This window comes from Parasteatoda tepidariorum, chromosome 4, assembly GCF_043381705.1.
Source record: "Parasteatoda tepidariorum isolate YZ-2023 chromosome 4, CAS_Ptep_4.0, whole genome shotgun sequence".
NCBI lineage: Eukaryota > Metazoa > Arthropoda > Arachnida > Araneae > Theridiidae > Parasteatoda > Parasteatoda tepidariorum.
In genome coordinates this window covers 36,879,583-36,901,276 of record NC_092207.1, presented here as the reverse complement: position 1 = coordinate 36,901,276, position 21,694 = coordinate 36,879,583, and the positions used below count along the sequence as shown (strand labels likewise).

At 27.7% G+C, this 21,694-nt stretch overlaps 1 protein-coding gene across 1 annotated transcript in view; it reads right to left on the bottom strand.

Moving 5' to 3' along the window:
- The window catches only part of LOC107453230 (uncharacterized), a 56,932-nt gene extending 37,396 nt beyond the window's left edge, over positions 1-19,536 (bottom strand). Inside the window, exon 1 of the mRNA XM_071179675.1 lies at positions 19,325-19,536. The gene's annotated coding sequence lies outside the window, so the exon portion shown is untranslated. The remainder of the gene's footprint in view (positions 1-19,324) is intronic.
- Between the last annotated feature and the right edge of the window lie 2,158 nt (positions 19,537-21,694).

The following is a 21,694-nucleotide window of genomic DNA, read 5'->3' as shown; positions in this document are numbered from 1 at the left end:
TGAACATAATTTTATTTTCTATTCGTGAAACTCGTGTTTCTCAATATTATATTTTTTTTAACTATTTTTAAAATTATTATTATTTAAGTCAAAGCAATTATGAAGATATTTTATTCCTTAAAATATATTTTCAATAAATTTTCTCTTCTTGTTGATAATATTTTTATGGAAATTATAAGGATGCAATAGAGAATTTAAAAAAAAAATTTTTCTAAAAATTCACAGTAAAGAATTTAAAAAAATTTAAATTATTTAACAAAAAATTAACATTTTTTAATAATTTTATTTAGAGTTTTTACAAAAAAAAAAAAATCTAGAAATTTGAATACATTTGAAACAGTATAACAGCACTTTTTATTTCAAAAGTATAAGTAATGAATTGTTATATTATTATCCCATATGGAGATTATAGAGCTTTCATTTTTTATGAGGAACGGGCAATTCCTGCTCTGAATTTTCTATTCATATTTATATTTTTGAATTTATAGAAAGATAAATAGGTTTAAAAAAAGCTTTCACGGAAAAAAAAGATTTTTTTGTAACTATTAGTAAATCGGAATAATAAAATCATCTGTGTAAAATAAAAATGCAAGTATTTTGTTATTTATTAAAAGTTTCAGAAGTTCATAATTCAGAAGTTTCAAAAAATCTCACTTTATAATTTTAATACAGAACAAAAATATGCGCTACTTTTAAAAATTCACTGTAACATAATTTCAAACAATTAGAGGACGTTATATCAAAAGTCAAATGTTTATATTGCAATCAAATTGGTTGAATATTAGAGAAGGTGTTGTGTCTAGAAGCGTTATTTGAAGTTTAATAACAAAGCATCTTTAATTTATACTCGCGTCAATGTAGAAAGACCACAACTTTCTGATTTCTGAGAATTTCAAATTGGATTTCTAGGAAATGTTCTTAAAGGTGTGTATGCCCAAATTATGTAAAATAAATATAAAAAACATGTTTTATTTGTTTATTTTAAAATTTATGAGGGTATTCTTCCTTCACGGGATTTTGCTGTCATCGTATAGTAATGATTTTGTTGGTGGCGTTAAACGAAACAGCGTTAATTTCATAAAACATGTTGAAACCCTAGACGCTCCATGTTTTTTTTTCTATTTAAATCTACCAGAATGTTTAAAATAGGCTTATTGTTGTAATTTATTAGTAACTGAATTTCTGTAAATTGATACATTGTGAAAAATTCCGCATCAAATTACGGTATAAACTACCGAGACTTTGTGACCATCATCTGTGGAATCCATTTTTCGGACAAATCCATTTTTACCGTAAAATATTATACCGTAATTTTTGTTTCAATAGGGTTGATTCCGCGATTTCACTATAATTGTTGCCGTAAAAGTTAAGGTAAATCAGAATTTTTGTTCTGCAAATCCGGTAAAACTAAATTTCATGGTAAGAAGTCATGGCATCCTGAGTACCAGTACCTGTACTTTTCACCGTAATTTGATGAGAAATTTTTTACAGTGTAGAATCAAGTGTAATATGTAATAATAGAATATTAACAAAATTAAATTATTATTAATAAAAAAATATTAAATTTAAAAAGTGTGAACAGATGTACATAATATTTAAAATATTTACTTTCTTTACTAATAGCTGCAGTTCAGTGCGTGAAATAAAAACCGAGAACAAAGAAAAACTTTTGATTGGATGATCGGATTTTCACGTACTAAGATAGTTCAAAGAAAAGATCTTAAATCTTAAATATATTAATTGATTAGTGCAAATTATATATTAAAATTGGTAGAATACACAGAAAAACTTACACTGAGAAAAAGAAATTGGTAATATTACCGCAATATATCGTAATGGCATTTCTGACAGGAAAAAAAAAAGAACCATAATTCTGGTAATAAAATCAAAATACTCGGTACTCAAACCATTCATTTGGTAATTTTTTCGTTCATATGGTAACGTTTTACCAGAAATTCTGGTTTTCCAAATTATAGTTTTAATTACCACACATTTAAAAATTAGAAAACTGAAAAACAGATTTTACCGAATAAATCGTGCTTATACCATACTCTTAGGTATCATGATAAACTTATTAAAATTTACCAAATTTTATCATACATTATAAAACTATATTTTATTGTTAATTAACGTTAGCAATGTGTTTTGTTAAAAATTACCAATCTTTTTGGTGTTCCCATAGAGCTTAGACGCACGGTAAATTTTACCATATTTCGGTAGCTTTTAAACCATAAGTTTTTTTCCTCAGTGAACTTTCTTTGAAAAAGCAGACTGGTTTTTTATCCCTCAAAATATATAGAAGAAAATAGTTATGCTAAAATTATCCAGAAAAAAATTATGCTTATGAGAATGAAAAATCTCTTAAAGAACCATGATTGTTAAACGTCTTAATCAAAAGATATTTAAGTGCACAGTGCACGATGAAAGAAAAAAAAAGCGAAACACCACCCAAAATAACTATTGATCGGATTTTCCCCTTCTTAATGGCTTTAAATCAACCCAAATAAAAAATCTCTAAATTTTGTTTAAAATGTATAACTATTTTAAAATTCCCCTGATTTCGATCAAAATTTGTATTTTGCTATACAAAATTACATTCTATAAAATGATGTGAAAAATATTATTCCTTGCAATTCAAAGTTTTCCGATTATTAAAAAAAATAATAAAAATTAATAAATAATTTTTAAAATTTATTTTCTGCATGGAATTATCTTTGAATAAACGAATATTATATACAAAAATAATTCGATCCGGTCAACAACAAAAAAATTTCGAAGTTAGCGAAATGCGCCAGTAAGTCAAGTTAATATTAAGGGGTCCAAACTGTCGATCGCTCTTCTGCTTAAAATATTTGGACGATATTTCCCAGATTACGACTAACCCTCATATTTTTTTTAAAATATATATAACCGGCTTCGAAGAGCTGACTCAATTCTGAGTTTGTGACTATCAATGTTCAACTCCATAGCCTTATAATTTTAAAACCAATCCAGAGGACAAAGGAACACCTGGATCAAGCATTAGGACAAACTAGCCTTTGTGGAGGACTTTTTGATGGAACTAACCCGCACTTGCGTTACATGGTGTGGAAAACGACAACCTCCCACGAATAGCCCGACGGCAAGGGAATTCTAACCTATGATCTGTTTACTACTGAGGATATTTTACGTTAGCACTATGGTCGGTGCGAGCCGGGAGCAGAATACGCATCCACCAGTCACCACCGGTATTGGAACGATCTGTATCTACCAGAAAACCATTTTTATGATAGATGACCTCTCCGGGAGCATAAATGCCAGCCTCCATGTTCATGGTATTCGAACTTGGGCCACTTCATTTTCGAGTTACGTGCTCTATCCTCTGAAACACCATGGTTCCCTCATATTTTGAGTATAAGGGGGCCAAATCCATCAGGAAAAAGGAATGTTTATTCAGGGAAAATACGTTTTTATGTCTGATTTCATAACATGAAATATTGCCCTTGCTAATTGATTATGCATATTTGAGGTCATCCCCTTAGACCAATAAGATTAAGCTTTAGTACGCGAAAATCCGTTCATTAGATCAAAAGTTAATAAGGGTAATCCGTTTCCCCCCCCCCCCCCCCNCCCCCCCGCTTTATACATTTCATTAAGGACACCCTGTTCACTAAAGTTTGAGTATATTACTAAAAAAATTATATACGTTCGTTTACTTACTCTATCGGTGAATTTTAAAAGGATTTTTCTTTCCTGTTTGTTTATTAGGTTATATGGAAAAAGGTTGTTCTGATAAGTAATTTCATAGCAAATTTTAAATTTCAGACATATCCTAATTATATTGTCCACTCTTAAGAGCTATTCATAGTAATAAGAAACAGAAAAACGAGTTGATAAAATATTATATGAATTCTCAACTGCCGCCTGCAGGCGTTGGTGGTGTAACGGTTAGCATAGCGGGTAACTCGGCAAACATAGCGGCTAAGTAGCGGTAGCGGCTGACTCGAAATCGAATCCCGGCCAACGCTAACCGTTTGGCTTTAGTTATGTCTCACTTTACCGCTTTTTAACAACCGAATGAACATCTCATGTTTATACATCTCATAAGAGAGAGAAAGAAAGAGCAATTTAGAATATTGTGTGTGTAGGGGGGGGGTGAGAAACGCAACTGATACATATGGTGTAAAGTTATTTTTCAGTTTAGTTGGGAAAGTTCTATGATTTGTATGGGGATCAGAATATACGATGAAAACTTATAAGTTAACTTGCCTTTCTTATATAGCACATTTAGGGAGGTAGACCTTTTTTTTTTAAGCATAGTTAATTTGAAATATCACTTTTTGTTTGTATAGAAATTTAGAAACTTCAGCTTGCTGATTACGACATTTCATTTTTTTTCTTCTAATTTTTAACCAGTGTTATTTGCAATAATTTATTAAAATGTTGTGTCGAAACGACTATGGTCCTTTTAAAAGTGAATCACAATTCCACAGAAATTATCGTTTCGACTAAATATAGATTTCGAAATGGTACTGCGTATATCAAATTTTCGCCTAGTAATACAGCCTCTTTATTTTATTTTTTAATTTTTTCGCAATATCCAGAAGAAAATTGCTGAGTTTCTTATTAATATACTAACTAATTGATTTATATTCGACAAAAATTTTGCAACTTCACTTGCAAGAATACTTTTTCTTGGCTCAATTTTAGATTTTAGTTTGACACTTTGCGTTGCGTCTTAAAATTGTGTGAATTTCCCGCTACTTTCAAATAATTTTAAATTCTCTGTAGGAGGCCGGGATAGACTGGTTGGTAGGGCACTGGGTCCATGTCTAAGTGGCCGTGAGTTCGATCGCCTACAGCCGAAGACTCCCTTGTAGTAAATGGTGACTGGTGCACGTTAAATATGTCGAGTCACAAAGTCCTCCATGTTCCCATCACAAATCATATCTCTGAGGATACTGATTCAGGAGTTTCCTCGTCTTCTGGATTAGCTCAAAATCACATGGCTACGGAGTTGATAATTAGTAGTCGTAAACCCAAAATTGGGTCTGCTGTTCAACGACGGTTAAAATACAAAAAATGAAATTCTCTGTAGGCGTGCCGTCATCTATGTTGTTAAGACACAATTATTGTTTTGCTTTTGCAAGTTTTTCTATTGCATGTCGTTTATTTAAATTTAAAATATTTTATTTCAATAACTTATTAGTGATTAAAAATTTAAATTTCTTAAAGAGGAATCAGTTTTAAAGGTTTTAATAATTGATTTAAATTTAACAGAACATTAAATGGGTTTATCTTAGCTGCGATCGAAGCGAGCTTGTTTTGCCACGCAAATCATATAAGATTGCTAAGCAATCTTCGGGTATTGGGGAGTGTCTACGATAAGGAGGTGGATCCTACCAGTCATCACTGTTTTCTAAATATCAGCATACTTATACTATCTTTTATATTATCGTTTATATAACTGTATGGAATCTTTTTATTAATCTAAAGATTCCATACAGGTGTAGTTTTCGTTTCTAGTGGGATGAATTGTAAACCTAATTTTTTTTTTCTAATTAATAATTTTTTTTCTTCTAATTCTTATTTAATTTTTGATTGCTATAAACTTTGATAACGAAAGAGATTGTTTAGAAATGGTGCTAAAAGTTAATTTTCAATATTGCTTTAGAATTTTTAATAATTATATTGAAATCAATAATTTAATTGCCTACGTTGACGGAATGCAGTTTTACATAAATCGTACTGTAAACATATACAAAGCTTCTTATAATAGCTACTTCATGCAGTTTGAAAAATATAATGTACGGGCTATAAGTAAGTATAACCGATAAATAAGGGATAAATAAATAATTTAAAGGCAAATTTGTTATTTTTATTACTTATTGAGCATATGAGAGATAAATATTTCCTGATTTCTTATCTATGTCGTAAGGATTTAATTATATGATTTTTCTGGCCAATATGAATGTACCAACAACAATGTTTTTGACCGTTTTTTGCATCATGTAAATAAATAAAATAAATAAAAGATAGTTTTGCTTATTCCTTCAACCTTACCAATAATTTAAAATAGATCATTATGAATGTAATAATGACACTCAATAAAATCTTTCCCAAGGAATTGGCCTAGTTAGTATTTTCATTACATTCTTTTACATTCATTTGTTCTTATCTCCAAAGCATATCAATAGTTCTCAGGGCCTTAATATCAACCAATCAGCAGTCAACGATCATTACAAATTATGTTTTACAATACATAATTAAAATACAATCGCTGGAGAGCAAAGCTGATTGGTTGATTCTTTGTCCTTGATTCACTGTTCGAGTCACGAGAAAGGATGCAAATCCCACAAGTTATTTATCATTAAATAAATATAAATTGCAAAACGGTTTTCTTGGAATAAATATTTGAAAGAAACAGCAATAAATTTTCCATTCTAAAAGGAAAAATGAGTATAGAGTGTAAAATTATTCATTATCTCATTTAAGTAGTTAATATAAATCTTATTCTGTAACAATGTGATTATGTTATGAGCAATATTTATACACCAAAACTAATTTGAGCTGTGATAAAAAAAATTCACAATGTGTATTTTATTGTAAATGATATAATAACTCAAAAATATTATGTATAAAAAAACTCTCAACCCTTGAGGTATAGCAGGGTATTTTACATTAAAAGGGGGTGTGGCCAAAATTATTGCGGTAAAACATATCTGTCGCCACATTGCTAATAAAATTAATTAACTGACAATTCATAGAACCTATGCAAAAATTACAGAAACTTTGATAGCCAACTTTCTGTACCTTATTTTAAACGCATGATCAATTTTTTTAAAAGAGAAAAAATTTAATTCCTAGTTAGTTCATTATTTTTAAAATCTTCTTGCCGGAGCTGAAGATATGTAATAAATTTCTTCTCGTCTGTCAATATGGAAAAAAAAAAATATTTTTCTAATGATATTTGATGTCTTCCTCTAACAATATATACTTCTTTGAAAAATATTTAATATCTAGACCTGCTAACTAAGATAAGCTAAGTTTCAGTCTGAAAAACTAAAAACTATTGTAGTAGGTACGTACTTTATTTACACCACACTAGAGCTGCACATTGGACTATTGGCGACGGCCTGGGAAGCATCACAGAGGAAAGACACACCATCAAAATTTTTATGAACTGCTGAGGGGATTTTATTTGTGGGGTCATTTCCTCAATTTAGACATAGATCTGAAGAGGAGGGAAATTTTCTCCAGATCCCTATACCGAATACTACTGTTCAACAGCCAACCACAGGACATCCGCACGTATATCGCATGTACTCGGTGGGTCTTAGCAGAGTTGAGGTTCGAACCCCATCCCCGTCGAACCGGAGCACAATTCTCTAACCACTGGGCTACCACGGCCCCAATTGCAGTAAATGTGGGATCTAATTTAAGTTTTATGCTCTTGTATAAGCCATAATAACTATAAGTTGTTACCATAATTTGTAACAAAAATAAATATTTTAACTTTATTTTTTGTGTGTAATTTATCCGCAAAACTGTCTCAATATAAATATATTTTTAACTATTGAATAATATTTTCAAAGGTTTTCTTTTTTAACTTTAAATAAAAAATTGCAAAGAAAATTTTCATAGTTTTCAAATCTAAAGCGCTATGACTTTCTTTTGAATAGTTCGATATCATTTTATAGTTAACCAGAATATAGTGTTAGTCTCTATTAAGACTAAGTTACATGTTTACACATTAATTTATTTGACTATTTATACGGGTCTGAAATGTAAGCAGAAATTCCGAGAATGTATCACAAAAAATCAAGAGAAGTAGGTAGATTTGAGCATGACATCATCTATATGACGCATATCATCAAACGATTCCATCCATCTTTCGGGATTCTGAAGTGAAACAAACGTTCTATTTATTGCCAACTGGGGTGCAATAATTGTACATTATGTATGTTTCTGATGTTATAGCAATGAAACTAAATATAATCACTTTTAAAAAAGAAGAAAAGTATTCGACAGTTTGCCTGCAATTGATAATTAACAGGTTTGATATTTAAAAAAATATGAAGGGAAAAAAATACCTTCCTACATAATTACACACAATTACTTCAGACTTTGTTTCACAACTAAATCGGAGTATAAGGAGAGAATTAAGATAATTTACCGAGTCTATCTGCTATATAATCTTTATAAATAAAAGTTTTCCCCTGATACAGTCAGATAGAGACAATTATTGAAAAAATTAGGCTAAATCTATCAAGTGTATGCTTTATTTTATAGCTGTCGTTGAACAGTCGAATCAATTTTAACATGAGTACATTATTTTATTATAATATTATAACGTCGTTAAGTAGCCGACCTAATTTTTGGGTTTACGACTACTAATGTTCAACTTCGTAGCCTTGTAATTTTGAACCCAATCCAGAAGACAAGGGAACTCCTGGACCGAGTATTGGGAGAAATTTGTCTTCGTGGAGAACTTTTTTATGAAGCTAAACCGCATTTGCGTTAAATGGAGAGGAAGACCACGAGAACCCCCCACGGTTAGCCTGATGGCAAGGGGACTCTAACCCAAGATCCGTCTACCACTGAGGATATTTCACGTCAGCACTGTGGTCAGTGCAAGCCGGATGCGGATTTCATATCGACTGGGATTCGAACCCGGTTTGCTTCATTGGAAGGAGAATGCTCTATCCCATCGCTGCTCTAACATGAGTATAGTAAAATTTGCACACATAAGTGAGATAATAATTATAAAATGAAAATGTTTCTAAAAATGTGTTATTTTATTAAAAATTTCTATGCGCTTTTAATTGAATGAAATGAAATAGTTTCATCTCGTAAGGTCAATTTTTTAAAAATATACTAGGATTTTTTTTTACCCTGATTTTAAGTCATCCCGCTTCGTCAGGGCTTGTCCGGTGCGTAAGCCTGGTAAGCGGCTTCGTAGGGCACCGGAGTCTGGAAAAATCAAGATTCAAAGAAAAAAACTTTTTGCTCTCTTATTTTTTCCCTCTCAAAAAGTTTTTTTCTCTCGCTTGCTTGTGGAAAATAACAATGAAAATGCACTTATTTCAGATGTTTTATAATAATTTTGTTCTATTTTATTTAATCTTTAAGTGATTTCTTTAAAATAATTCAATTTTAGTTTAAAAAAATTTAAAAAACATACCTGTTTTTCTTATAGTTAGTCGTGAATTTATTGAATTAGTCTTCATTTTTCTCTCTAAATATTCTACTTTATTGTGTGTGTGTTTTTTTTAGTGATTTAAAATATTTCCAATTTAATTTAAAATTATTAGTTAATTATTGCATAATTTTATAATTTTATGCGCTAAATTTATTAAAATAATATGCAAATGCCCTTTCATTGATTTAATGTTGATTTTCAGGTTTCAAAATTTTATGCATTTCTATACTTTTATTACTCAGTTTCCCTTGTTTATTCTCAGTATTAAACTTAAAATTACATCAATTTTGAACAAAATTGAATATTATAGCATTGTTTGATGCCTCTCCTCTCCATAAATTATAATCTTAAGTATAATTTTTTATTATTTTTTTTAAGTTCAGAATGCTGATTTTTTTATTTTTTCCTTTTATAAATTTAATGATTATGTTTATATTTTTGTTAATTAATTTTCACTTCCTTACTGCTTTTCTTTAAACAGTAATTATTTTAAAATTTCTTAAATACTAAAAATTTTATCACTGTATTTAGTCTTTGTTTTTCTAGCATCGAATAAAAATTTTGTGAGATACTTTTATTTTAGTTTTACGCTTTCAATTTGCATTTATTTTTTAATTTTTGTGATTAATTGAATCTTCTTTGTGAATATATTAGGGGAGCCGGGAAGCAATGTTGGTTTTGTTACATTAAGTTATACAATATATTTTATCAAGTTTTTGTTTTAATCCATGATGTAAATAGCAACTTTAGCAGGAACCTTTTATTATCTAGCCTGCAAAATTTATCAGTCGGATTAACTAACATCAGCTGCAGCTTTGAGCAAATATCAGGAGCAAGCATTTTCGAAGCGTTATAGTGATCAGAAAATATGGAAATCTGATGATGCAAGCCGGGGTAATTATGATGGGTGATTGAAGTATTCCTGCCTTTATTCATTAAATTTTTCATGTCATCCAGTTTACGGCTAACCACCATCATTCCTGACTCTTGAGGGTAAGGAATCGAAATCCGACGGAAAAAATGCTTGTTTATTCAGAGAAAGTACTTTTTTTTTATCTGATTAAGTAACTTAAAATATCGCCTGCACTAATTAATTAACATATTTAAGGTCATTTCCTCCAACTGATCCCAGTACGTGAAGATTCGATCATTATATCAAAAGTTATTTCAGATTATTCTTTTTTTTTTCTGTGTGTGTGTGTGTCTAAGCTACAAATACCGACATATATATAGTTAAAAGTTCCAAAGCAAATGTTGAACAATTACATAAGGGGTCCTTGAAAAGGAACCTTTGGTACTTGTCCCGAATGTCGGTCTTTAAGTAAATCAGTCTCTGAAATCATCTACTATCACTAGACCTTCGCCTAATATTTTCTTGAATAATAGTGACTATTAACTAGTAAGATTTATAGTACCTGAAAATCCGATCATTAGATTCAAAGTTATTTGGGGGTTTCTTTTTTAGGCACTGCAGTTTAATTAAAGGAGATGCGATTATGTTTGATTTAATGACTTAAATAAGTAAAATAATAATAATAAAATAAGCAAATAAAATTTCTATTTGAACACTTAAATCTAATTGAAAGCATTTTTCCGATAGTGATTTATCATTAAAAGATTATTTACCGATTCAACATAATTAAGTTATTGTGCTTCGTTTAGTATAATTTTATGTAAGAAAACACTTTTTCAACAACATACTGTTTCAATTAGGAAACAGAACACAATTTTACTGAGGAAACAATATAAATAGAAAGTTTTTTTTAACCTTTTCCTGGATTTTAATTTAAAAAAATTTATTTTCAAAAAAATAATATTTCTCGCAAACAGAAAAGTGAAAAAAAGTGTTGAGCAAAAGATGAAAATTTATTTTAACATGTTTCTTAAGATAAATATAAATGTCGGACTTGCCATTATTTTAACAAATAAAAGCAAAAACACACTTTTTCTAAGTTTATAAATCGTTTTGAGAGAAATTTGAATGCCAATTTTAACATGCTTCTAGTGAAAAATGTTGGACTTGCCAATATTTTAACAATATAAAAAAAAAGATGCATCATACTCTGTCTGGAATTACCGATTGTTATACAGAACTTTTAATGTTATTTTTGATATATTTTAATATGAAAAATACAAATGTAGAACTTGCCAATATTTTAACAAATAAAAGCAAAGGATATTTCTATCATGCACTTTTACTGAATTAATAAATCGTATTTAGAGAAATTTGAATGCTAATTTTAACATGCTTCTTGTTAAAAATGTAGGACTTGCCAATATTTTAAAGTTAAAACTCTGTTTGGTTTTACAGATTGCCGTATAGAAATTTGATAAACTATTTTATCATGATACTTATGAAAAATTCAAATGTAGAACTTCCTCATATTTTAACGTCAAAAAACATATAATATTACAAAACGCACTCTGTTTGGGTTTAAAAAATTTTAACAGAAATTTTGAAGCATTTTTAACAAGTTTCTTATAAGAAATGTAAATATATAACTTGCATATATCTTAGCTTCAAAGATCAGGTAATTAGACTATGACGCACTCTGAGTTTATAAATTGTTTTTACAGAAATTTGAATGGTAATCTTAACATGTTTCTAGTTAAAAATTTTAATGAAAAACTTGCTAATATTTTACACTTTGAAACACATTTAATTAAATTCCGATAATACCTGTTTAATGCAAGGTCAAGTTGAATTCTAAATTTAAAAAATTTTATCATTAAAAATCATAGTTCGACGTTCGATGATAATAACGATAAAAATATATCGGAAGCATAACGTTCCGGAAGATAAGATATCTTTTTCTTTAGTCAAAGAAAAAAAAACTGAGAGTATTAGAATTATCTTTTATATTGATTTCTCGAACACCAAAATTACCAGGAATTTTGAATGAGAAGATAACGAAAACTTCCGCCCAAAATATGATTTGTTTTTAAGATCCGGAAAACGTGTCAGTAGTACTCTACTTTGGGAGTTGTAGAGAATTCTAAAATTTAGATCCTAATACCTGTGATTAACTTACTGAAGTGGCTTAACTTACTGAAGTAACTTACTGAAGTGGAAGTTTTTAAATGCTTCCAACAGTTAAGAAAAAAATTCTAATTTATTTTTGCACTAAAATTAACAAAAATCAATATAAGTGTGGCACTTTTGTTTTTCGTCACTTTTTTCTCTAAGATATTAGTGCATGGCACTCAAATTTACAAACAATAGCCTATCTCTTTTTTAAAAATTTGCAGTATCTTATAAAATTACACTTAATCTTTTATTAAGACATCTTTCTTCTTATGAAATAAAAGTTTTTACTGAATAATCTGCTATTTTAATAACTGTTGTGACACCGTAATAGTTATTCATGACTATTAGATAAAAGTTTGTCCGTCCTTAGCAATTGTAAAGCACTCTATAGAACTTTCTCTAAGTTATTAGTGCATGGCACTCAAATTTACAGACAATAGCCTTTTTCTTTTTTAAAAAATTTGCAGTATCTTACCAAATTACACTAAATCTTTTATTAAGACATCTTTCTTCTTATCAAATAAAAGTTTTTACTGAATAATCTGCTATTTTAATAACTGTTGTGACACCGTAATAGTTATTCATGACTATTAGATAAAAGTTTGTCCGTCCTTAGCAATTGTAAAGCACTCTATAGAACTTTCTCTAAGTTATTAGTGCATGNATATATTTTTGCAGTAAGATTTATATAAAACTGCATTCCGTCAACGTTATGCAATTAAATTATTGACTTCAAAATAATTATTAAAAATTATAAAGCAATATTAAAAATTAATTTTTAGCCCCATTTCTAAATAGTCTCTTTGTTTATCAAAGTTTATAGCAATCAAAAATTAAATAAGAATTAGAAAAATAAGTTCGTGTATGAAGTTGCAAAACAAAATTATTAGGTTCGCGTTTTATCCCAGAAGAAACGAAAACTAAATCTGCATGGAATCTTTTTATTAATAAAAAGTTTCCATACAAATGTATATGAAGATAATATAAAAGATAGTCAAAACATGATGATAGTCAAAAAACAATGATGACTGATGGACTCCACCCCCTGTTCGCAGACGCTGCCCAATCCCCGAAGATTGCTCAGCAATCTCATATGATTTGCTTTGCAAAGCATGCTCGCTTCACTCGCTACTAAGATAAACCCATTTAATATTTTGTTAAATTCAAATTAATTATTAAAATCTTTAAAGCTTTTTTTCCAATGGCAGGCACTGAACTTTATTCGTTTCCCTAAGAAGATTCCAGAGTGTTTACTTATTTTGAGTTACCCAGTGGGCACCTTTGAACCAAAGTCACGGAGGTGAGTAACATTGCCCACACCACACTGCCACAACCTCGTTTATACAGTGGGCCACATTCATACATCACACACAACAGAGGACAACACAAGAGAGAGAGAAACAACCATGCCCAGAGCGGGATTCGAACCCGCAGCCATTGGCTTCGCAGTCAGGAGCGCTAACCGCTCGGCCACCTGGCCGGCTCTTTAAAACTAATTCCTCTTTAAATAATTAAAATTTTTAATCACTAATAAGTTATTGAAATGAAACGTTTTAAATTTAAATAAATGACAGGCAATATAAAAACTTGCAAGAAAATAACTATAATTATTCTTCGAAAAAATAACATATATGACGGCACGTCTGCAACGAATTTGAAATTATTTGAAAATATCGGACGCAACGCAAAGTGTCAAAAAAACTATTTAAAATCTGAAATTGAGCCAAGAAAAAGTAAGCCAAGAAAAGTGACAAAATTTTTTTCGAATGTAAATCAATTGTTAGTATATAAGTAATGAAACTCAACAATATTCTTCTAGATATTAAGACAAAAATTAAAAAATAAATTAAGGAGGCTGTGTTAATAGCCGAAAATTTTATACTCAATACCATTTTAAAATCAATATCTAGTCGAAACAATAATTTCTGTGGAATTGTGAGTCACTTTTAGATGGACCATAGTCGCTAATGTTTTGTTAAATGTACGCTATCGTTAAAAAAAATTTCATAAAATTTGTAAATCTAATAATATTTTATAACTGATATATATGGTCAAAAATGGGCTCAATGAAACTAACTTTTTTAAGACATTCAAATTTAGCTTTCTAATAACATGCTCATAAACTTGGTATTTTTTACCAAAGAGCATTGGCAATCTATTTGATAAAATTAACAATAAAATAAAATTTTATAATATATGATAAAATTTGGTAAAATTTGATAATTTTATTATGATACCAGGGGTCTGTTTAGAAGAAATTTGGGTTTGTTAACGGACCCTTCACAAAATATCTTTTCATAAAAACGGACCCTTCACAAAATATTTTAACTTAAAAACGGACCCTTCACAAAATGATTTTTCTTTTAATCGGCCCCTTCACAAATTTGTTAATCTTTATTATTGTTTTGTTAATCGAATAAACCCTTCCCAGGGGGAAAAACAAGAAAGATGGATGTAAACGAATTAAGTTTTGTCTTCGGCAGACGCTTCTTCCACTATTCGTCCAAAATGAATTCGTCAGCAGTATAGGCTAAATACCAAATATTTGTATGCTGTATCTCTAATTTAGAAGCAGTAATCGCTGTTTATTTTTGAAAATTTAATTTTTTTTACTATAATTTTACAGTGCTGAGCATAATCTTGTATCTATTTACAATTTAAAAACTCCTTAAAATTTTTTTTTGCAATAACCGAAACCTATTTGCACAAATTCATAAAAGCAGGACCCTAGTTGAAAGAATGTAGCTTAGCGTTTATTTTATATTCCCAAATTATGAGTAATTTTTTCACAATTTTACAAAAAGCGGACCTTTCACAAAATGTCTGGACAGACCCCTGGATACCTTAGAGCATGGTATAAAATCTATAGATTCGGTAAAATTTACTTTTAAGTTTTATATTTTCAAATGTTTGGTAATAAAACTATAATTTTGAAAGCCAAAATTTTCGATTAACCGTTACCATATGAACGGAAAAATTACCAAATGAATGGTTTAAATGCCATGTATTTTAGTTTTATTACAAGAATTATGTTGCTTATTTACCAGAAATGCCATTACCGTACATTACGGTGGTATTACGGTAATAGTTTTCTTCAGTGTACGCTTTTCTGAGTATTCTAGCAATTTTGATATATCATTTGCACTAATCAATTAGCATATATTACATTTAAGGTTTTTTCCTTCGAACTATCTTAGTGCGGGAAAATTCGATCAAAAGTTATTTTGGGTTTTCGGTTTTTATTTCTCACACTGTATTGCAGCTATTAGTAAAGAAAGTAAATATATTAAATATTATGTATATCTGTTCGCACTTTTAAACTTAATACTCTTTTATTATAAGTAATATTCTTTCATTATACATTAATATTCTTTTATTATATATTACACTTGATTCAACACTGTAAAAAATTTCTCATCAAATTCGGTGAAAAGTACAGGTACTCAGGATGCCGGAACTTCTTTCCATAAAATCCATTTTTACCAGAACATGTTACGGAACAAGAAATCTGATAAAACTGAATGAAATCTGAAACCTGATGATGATTTTAAAGTAACAATTATAATAAAATCAAGGAATTACCCTAATTAAATAAATATTACTGTAAAAGTTACTGTATAAAATTTTACGGTAAAAATGGATTTGTCGGTGAAATGGATTTCACAGATGATACGTCCAAAGTGCCGGTACTTTATACTGTAATTTGATGCGGAATTTTTCACAGTGTATAAATTTACAAAAATTCAGTTACCAATAAATTACAATAATAAGCCCCGTTTGAAATATTCAGGTCAGATTAAGACAAAATTAAAAAAAACATGGAGCATCTAGGGTTTTAACATGTTTTATGAAATTAAAGCTGTTTTGTTTAACGCCACCAACAAAAACATTATTATATGAAATCAGCAAAATCACGTGAAGGGAGAATATACCCTTATAAATTTTAAAATAAATAAATAAAACATGTTTTTCATATTTATTTTACATAATTTGACCATACACACCTTTAAGAACATTTCCTAGAAGTTCAATTTGAAATTCCTAGAAATCAGAAGGTTGTAGTCTTTCTGCATTGACGCAAGTATAAATTAAAGATACTTTGTTATTAAACTTCAAATAACGTTTTTAGACACAACACCATCTCTAATATTCAACCAATTTGATTGCAATATGAACATTTGACTTTTGATATAACGTGTTTGAAATATTGTTACAATGAATTTTTAAAAGTAGCGCATATTTTTGTTCTTTATTAAAATTATGAAGTGAGATTTATGAAACTTATGACCAAAGCTTTTTAATAAATAACTAAATACTTGCATTTTTATTTTACACAGATGATTTTATTATTCCGGTTCACTTATAGTTACAAAAATTTCAGAACAAAAAATAAAATATTAAACAACCGCAATCTTTTTTTTCATAAAAGCTTTTTTTAAACCTATTTATCTTTCTATAAATTCAAAAATATAAATATGAATAGAAAATTCAGAGCAGGAATTGCCAACTCTTTATTAAAGTTGAAAGCTCTATAATCTCCATATGGGATAAAAGCATAAAAATTAATTACTTATTTTAAAAAATAAAAAGTGCTGTAATACTGCTTCAATTGTATTCCTTCTCAGAAGCACATTTCTAGATTTCTTTATTTTTTTTTTTTGTTGTAAAAACTCTAAATCAAATAATATGAAAATTTCAATTTTTCGCTAAATAATTTAATTTTGTTTAAATTTTTTACTGTGAATTTTTAGATAAAAAATTTTGTTTAAATTTTTTATTGCATCGTTATAATTTCCATAAGAATAATATTAACAAGAAGAGAAAACTTATTGAAAATATATTTTAAGGAATAGAGTATTTTCATAATTGCTTTGGCTTTAATAATAATAATTTTAAAAATAGTTAAAAAAATATATATAATGTTGAGAAACACGAGATTCACGAATAGAAAATAAAATTATGTTCATTGCTGAATTTGGAATTAAATTTAATTTAATAGCTTCAAATAAATTAATAAAAATATTATCCTGAATAAAAGGAGTTTCATAAAGCCACTTCTTCTGTTAAATTAGAGAATGAAAGCTGTATTATAATTATAAATCAGAATATAAATTAAAGTGAAGCTGTAATCTAGAAAATATTTTATACCTATCACATCGAAAATTTTTTTAGTATAAGAATTTAAAACTCAGTTTCTTTCCTATATGATTTATTTCAATTTGCATATACTTATATAATGAAACCTTTTTATTTTATAAAATAATAATAAATAAAATCTTGCTGTTTCAAAATTAATCTTCCTTTTTAAAATTTTGATTCAATATATAAAATTTTTTAATGCAGAGTAACTTTTATAATAATTGAAAGTAAATTTTATTATTACATCAAAGATCTTTAGACGTAATGCAATAGATTTAGCTTAAACTCCTAATAGAAAAAAATACAAGGGACAATACTAGTAATTGTAATTTAAGAAATAAAAATTTTTCTATATTCTGAAATTTGTATTGCTAAAAATCATTCATTTTAGTAATGATTTTATGGCTCACTTAATTAAAAGTTTCAATTTTATGAAATTATGCTATTTTAATTCAAATTTTGGAAAATCCAGATTCAAGATTAATATAACACTTACAAAAATGATAATTTGATTCAAAATATTCCTAACACGCATTTATTTTTTCAATTCATTTTTTAACGTTTCTAAAACATAAACGTATCAAAAGTATTTGTTTAAAAACTCATAAGGGGAAAAAGAGAAAAGAAAGGTGGGCACATATTAATCGTTTTAATTTAAATTTACGTAAAAGCAAAAGCGAAAGTTTCTATATTTAAATATTCAGTTTTTACATTTTCTATGTTAAAAAATTTTATTTTTCTATATAATTATTTCAGTTCATTAATAATTTTATAAATACCTTAATAAAAGATTTTAATTTTAAACCGTTAAAATAATTTAATTCGCTCTAAATAACATGATTCAGTTCATTCATAAATATTTGATATAAATAATCAAATACTCAAACTTAAAAAATATATTATTAAATTTTATTTAAATTATACGATGCAATTAATTTACAATTCAATAATTTATACAATGAAAATTTTAATTTTAAAATTATCATATTACAATTTGTTTTAAATAATATGATTAAGTTTAATCAGAAATTGTATTCAATTATTCAGAATTGATTTATACGATCCAATGTGTACATTAAGAAAATATCATAATATCTGATTTTGATTTCAGGAGCATAATGCAATTCATTCATAATTTTTTGACTCATGCAATTAAAGGTTTTTAATTAGAAAAAAATACAATATTTCATTTTAACAAAGAAAAATTATAGACATATGAAAAAAAAGGGGGGAAATAATAAGTTAAGTAAAAAAAGTAACAAACAACAGTTTTAAAAAAAAAGAAAGAAATAAGGATGAAATTTTATTTAAAAAGGTACTTAATACTTAACTAAAGGTACTTAACTTTCTTCGTGTTTTCTTGTATATATATATATATATATATATATATTATCTAAAGAAGAAGGCAAAACTTGGTATTTAATTATAATTCCAGATTGAAATTATTACTTTTCAACTATTCAGAAAGCATAAAACGATTGCTTCTANATATATATATATACATACTTTTGAGCTTTAATTTTTTTAATAAAAAGGAAGATATTTATAGTTTTGCTAAAATTTATGGAATAATAACACTAAAATGAATTATTTTTACTTATTTTTCCTTTCAAATAGCGACGTGAGAGTAATAGTGATGGTCTTTTTAACCACCTTCTTAATACGAATGTGAATTGTGTTGGAAGCTGCGAAAGTGAAACAGAATTGAAAGGGTGGCGATCTTAGAATAGACTAATTTGATTTTATTGAATTCATACAATGAAATTAAATTTCTCTTATAAAATAATTATCCTGTATAAAAGCATTTAATGTAGATATTATTGCAATTTTAAATTTGAACTTTATAAAAGTTGCATAGTCCTTCGTACGGCTTGCAAATTATAAGTTAAAAGCTTTTTTTTTTTTAAAAAAAAGGGGGATATTAATAGTTTTGCTAAAAATTATTAAAGAATAACAATAAAATAAATAAAGCTTACTTTTTTTTCGTTTCAAGTACCTACGTGAGGAAAATAATGATTGTCTATTTAACCACATTCTAATGGGGAGTGTGAATTGTTAAGGAATCTGCAAAAGTGAAACAGAATTGAAAAAGTGATCTTAGAATACATTTTTCAAATGTCAACAGTGGTTGCGAAAGGACGCTTCAAAAGTGAAAGTGGGTAGAATAGAATGCTTTTCTTCTCTTCTCTTTTTTAAATACCTAGGCTCAAATACGAAATAATTTGCATTAATGTTTTTTACATTGTCTGATAACTTTTACCATTAAACATATAGATAAGATACATGTGAATTAAAAGGTATATATCAAGGTAATAAATAATGCAAAGAGAATACATAAGATAGGATTAAATTTTTATATTAACTATTGATAAAAATTGTAATCGTTAATAATTAATAAAACCAATAATAAAATGGTTATTAATAATGTAAATAATTTATCACATGTGATTAATAATAAAATAATTAATAATAAATTAAATAAACAGTATAATGATCGGTAATAATTTAAGCAAACATTAAAATAATAAATTAAGTAATAAATTTAATAAATAATAATAGTTTAAATAAATAAAAAAATAATTAACAAAATTTTGATAAGTATTAAAATAATTAATTAGAAAATAAGAAAAATAAATAATCAATGCAAAATTTAATGCATATCAAAATGATTTACGAAAAAAAAAATTTTTTTTTAATGAATGATAAAAAAATTAATAATAATAAATTAATAAATTTAATGCATATCAAAATGATTTATGAAAAAAAAATTTTTTTTTTAATGAATGATAAAAAAATTAATAATAAACAAAATGATTAATCAAAAATCAGTAATGATTTCGCTAAAAAATAAATAATGAATAATAAAATTAATAAAAAAAATGCTGGCCAATTTCTCATTATATTTCACCATTTATATACTTTTTGCTCTAAAATACCTGTTTCAGAATTCAGTCTTATAAATCTATACTTAGAATAACTCTGTAACTAATTGATCATTGGAACACAATTAAAATAAAAATTAAAAAAAATAACTAATACAAGAATTTGAAGAAAAAAAATGTAGAATTTTTTTTTCAAAAGCTTTAGCAACCCAACTAAGTCAAATTTTTCTATAAGACTCCGGCTCAAACTTGGTCTATGTCTATGTTATTGTTTATGCAAATATTTATAGACGTTATGGTCTTTATGAACAGTATGAATGTTATAAGTTTATATGAATGTTCATACAATCTTTTCTGGTCTATACAATTGTTTAACGATCCCCTAACGAAACTTTAAGGTATATTTGAGGTATCGAGGTTGTTTTGAGGTATATTCGAGGTTGTTCAGAAAACATCCATAAAAATTATACCTCCTAAAGGTTGTAATTCGGGTGTACGAGATTTTTTTGTATACATTTCAGATCATTTTGAAGTTGTTTAAAATTCACTTCAAATCAACTAGGCTGATGATGTGCTTTTCAAAGTATACAGTTTGTTTTTCTGATACTTATAGCAAAAAAGGTATTTGTGAGGTATAAAAAAATTTACCTTATTTCAACTAAAGAGAGTGAGGTATTTATTGAGTTGTATGAAGTCATTTTATTTATACCTAAGCTCATTTTGAGGTAGTTTTAAATTCACTTCTTCTCAACCAGACTGATAAGGTGATTTTTAAGGTATACCAAGTTGTTTTTCTGACACTTGTAACAAAAGAGATATTTATAAGGAATATAAAAATGACTTTATTTCAACTAAGGAGAGTGAGGTATTTATTGAGGTGTATGAAGTCATTTTATTTATACCTAAGCTTATTTTGAGGCTGTTTTAAATTCAATTCATATCAACCAAACTGATAAGTTGAATTCTAAGGTATACAAGATTGTTTTTCTGATACTTGAAGCAAAAGAGGTATTTATGAGGTATAAAAATTTCACGTTATTGCAACTAAAGAGAGTCAGGTATTTATTGAGGTGTATGAAGTCACACATTTTAGTTATACCTAAGCTTATTTTAAGGTTGTTTAAAGTACACTTCATATTAACTAGCTCACTTCCCAGAGTTCCGTGCGAGCCGTCGAAAGGCGTGTGTGTTGACAATAGAAAGTCTATGCGAAATTCGATAAGTGTGTTTGACATTTATTAATTTAGTTTTATCAATTTTAATCAAATATGCTTTAATTTTCAAACTTAAATTTCATTATTTTTCTGGTAAAGACGCATTCTGATCTTAAATAATTTAAGTCTGATGATATTCTTAGAGGCTATTGTTGAAGACTTAGTAATGAGAGGGAACAATCGGAATATTTCTCGTCGCTGTTTAGGGTAACTTTACTAGTAAATTGTTACAGAAGGTTTTGCGCATTAT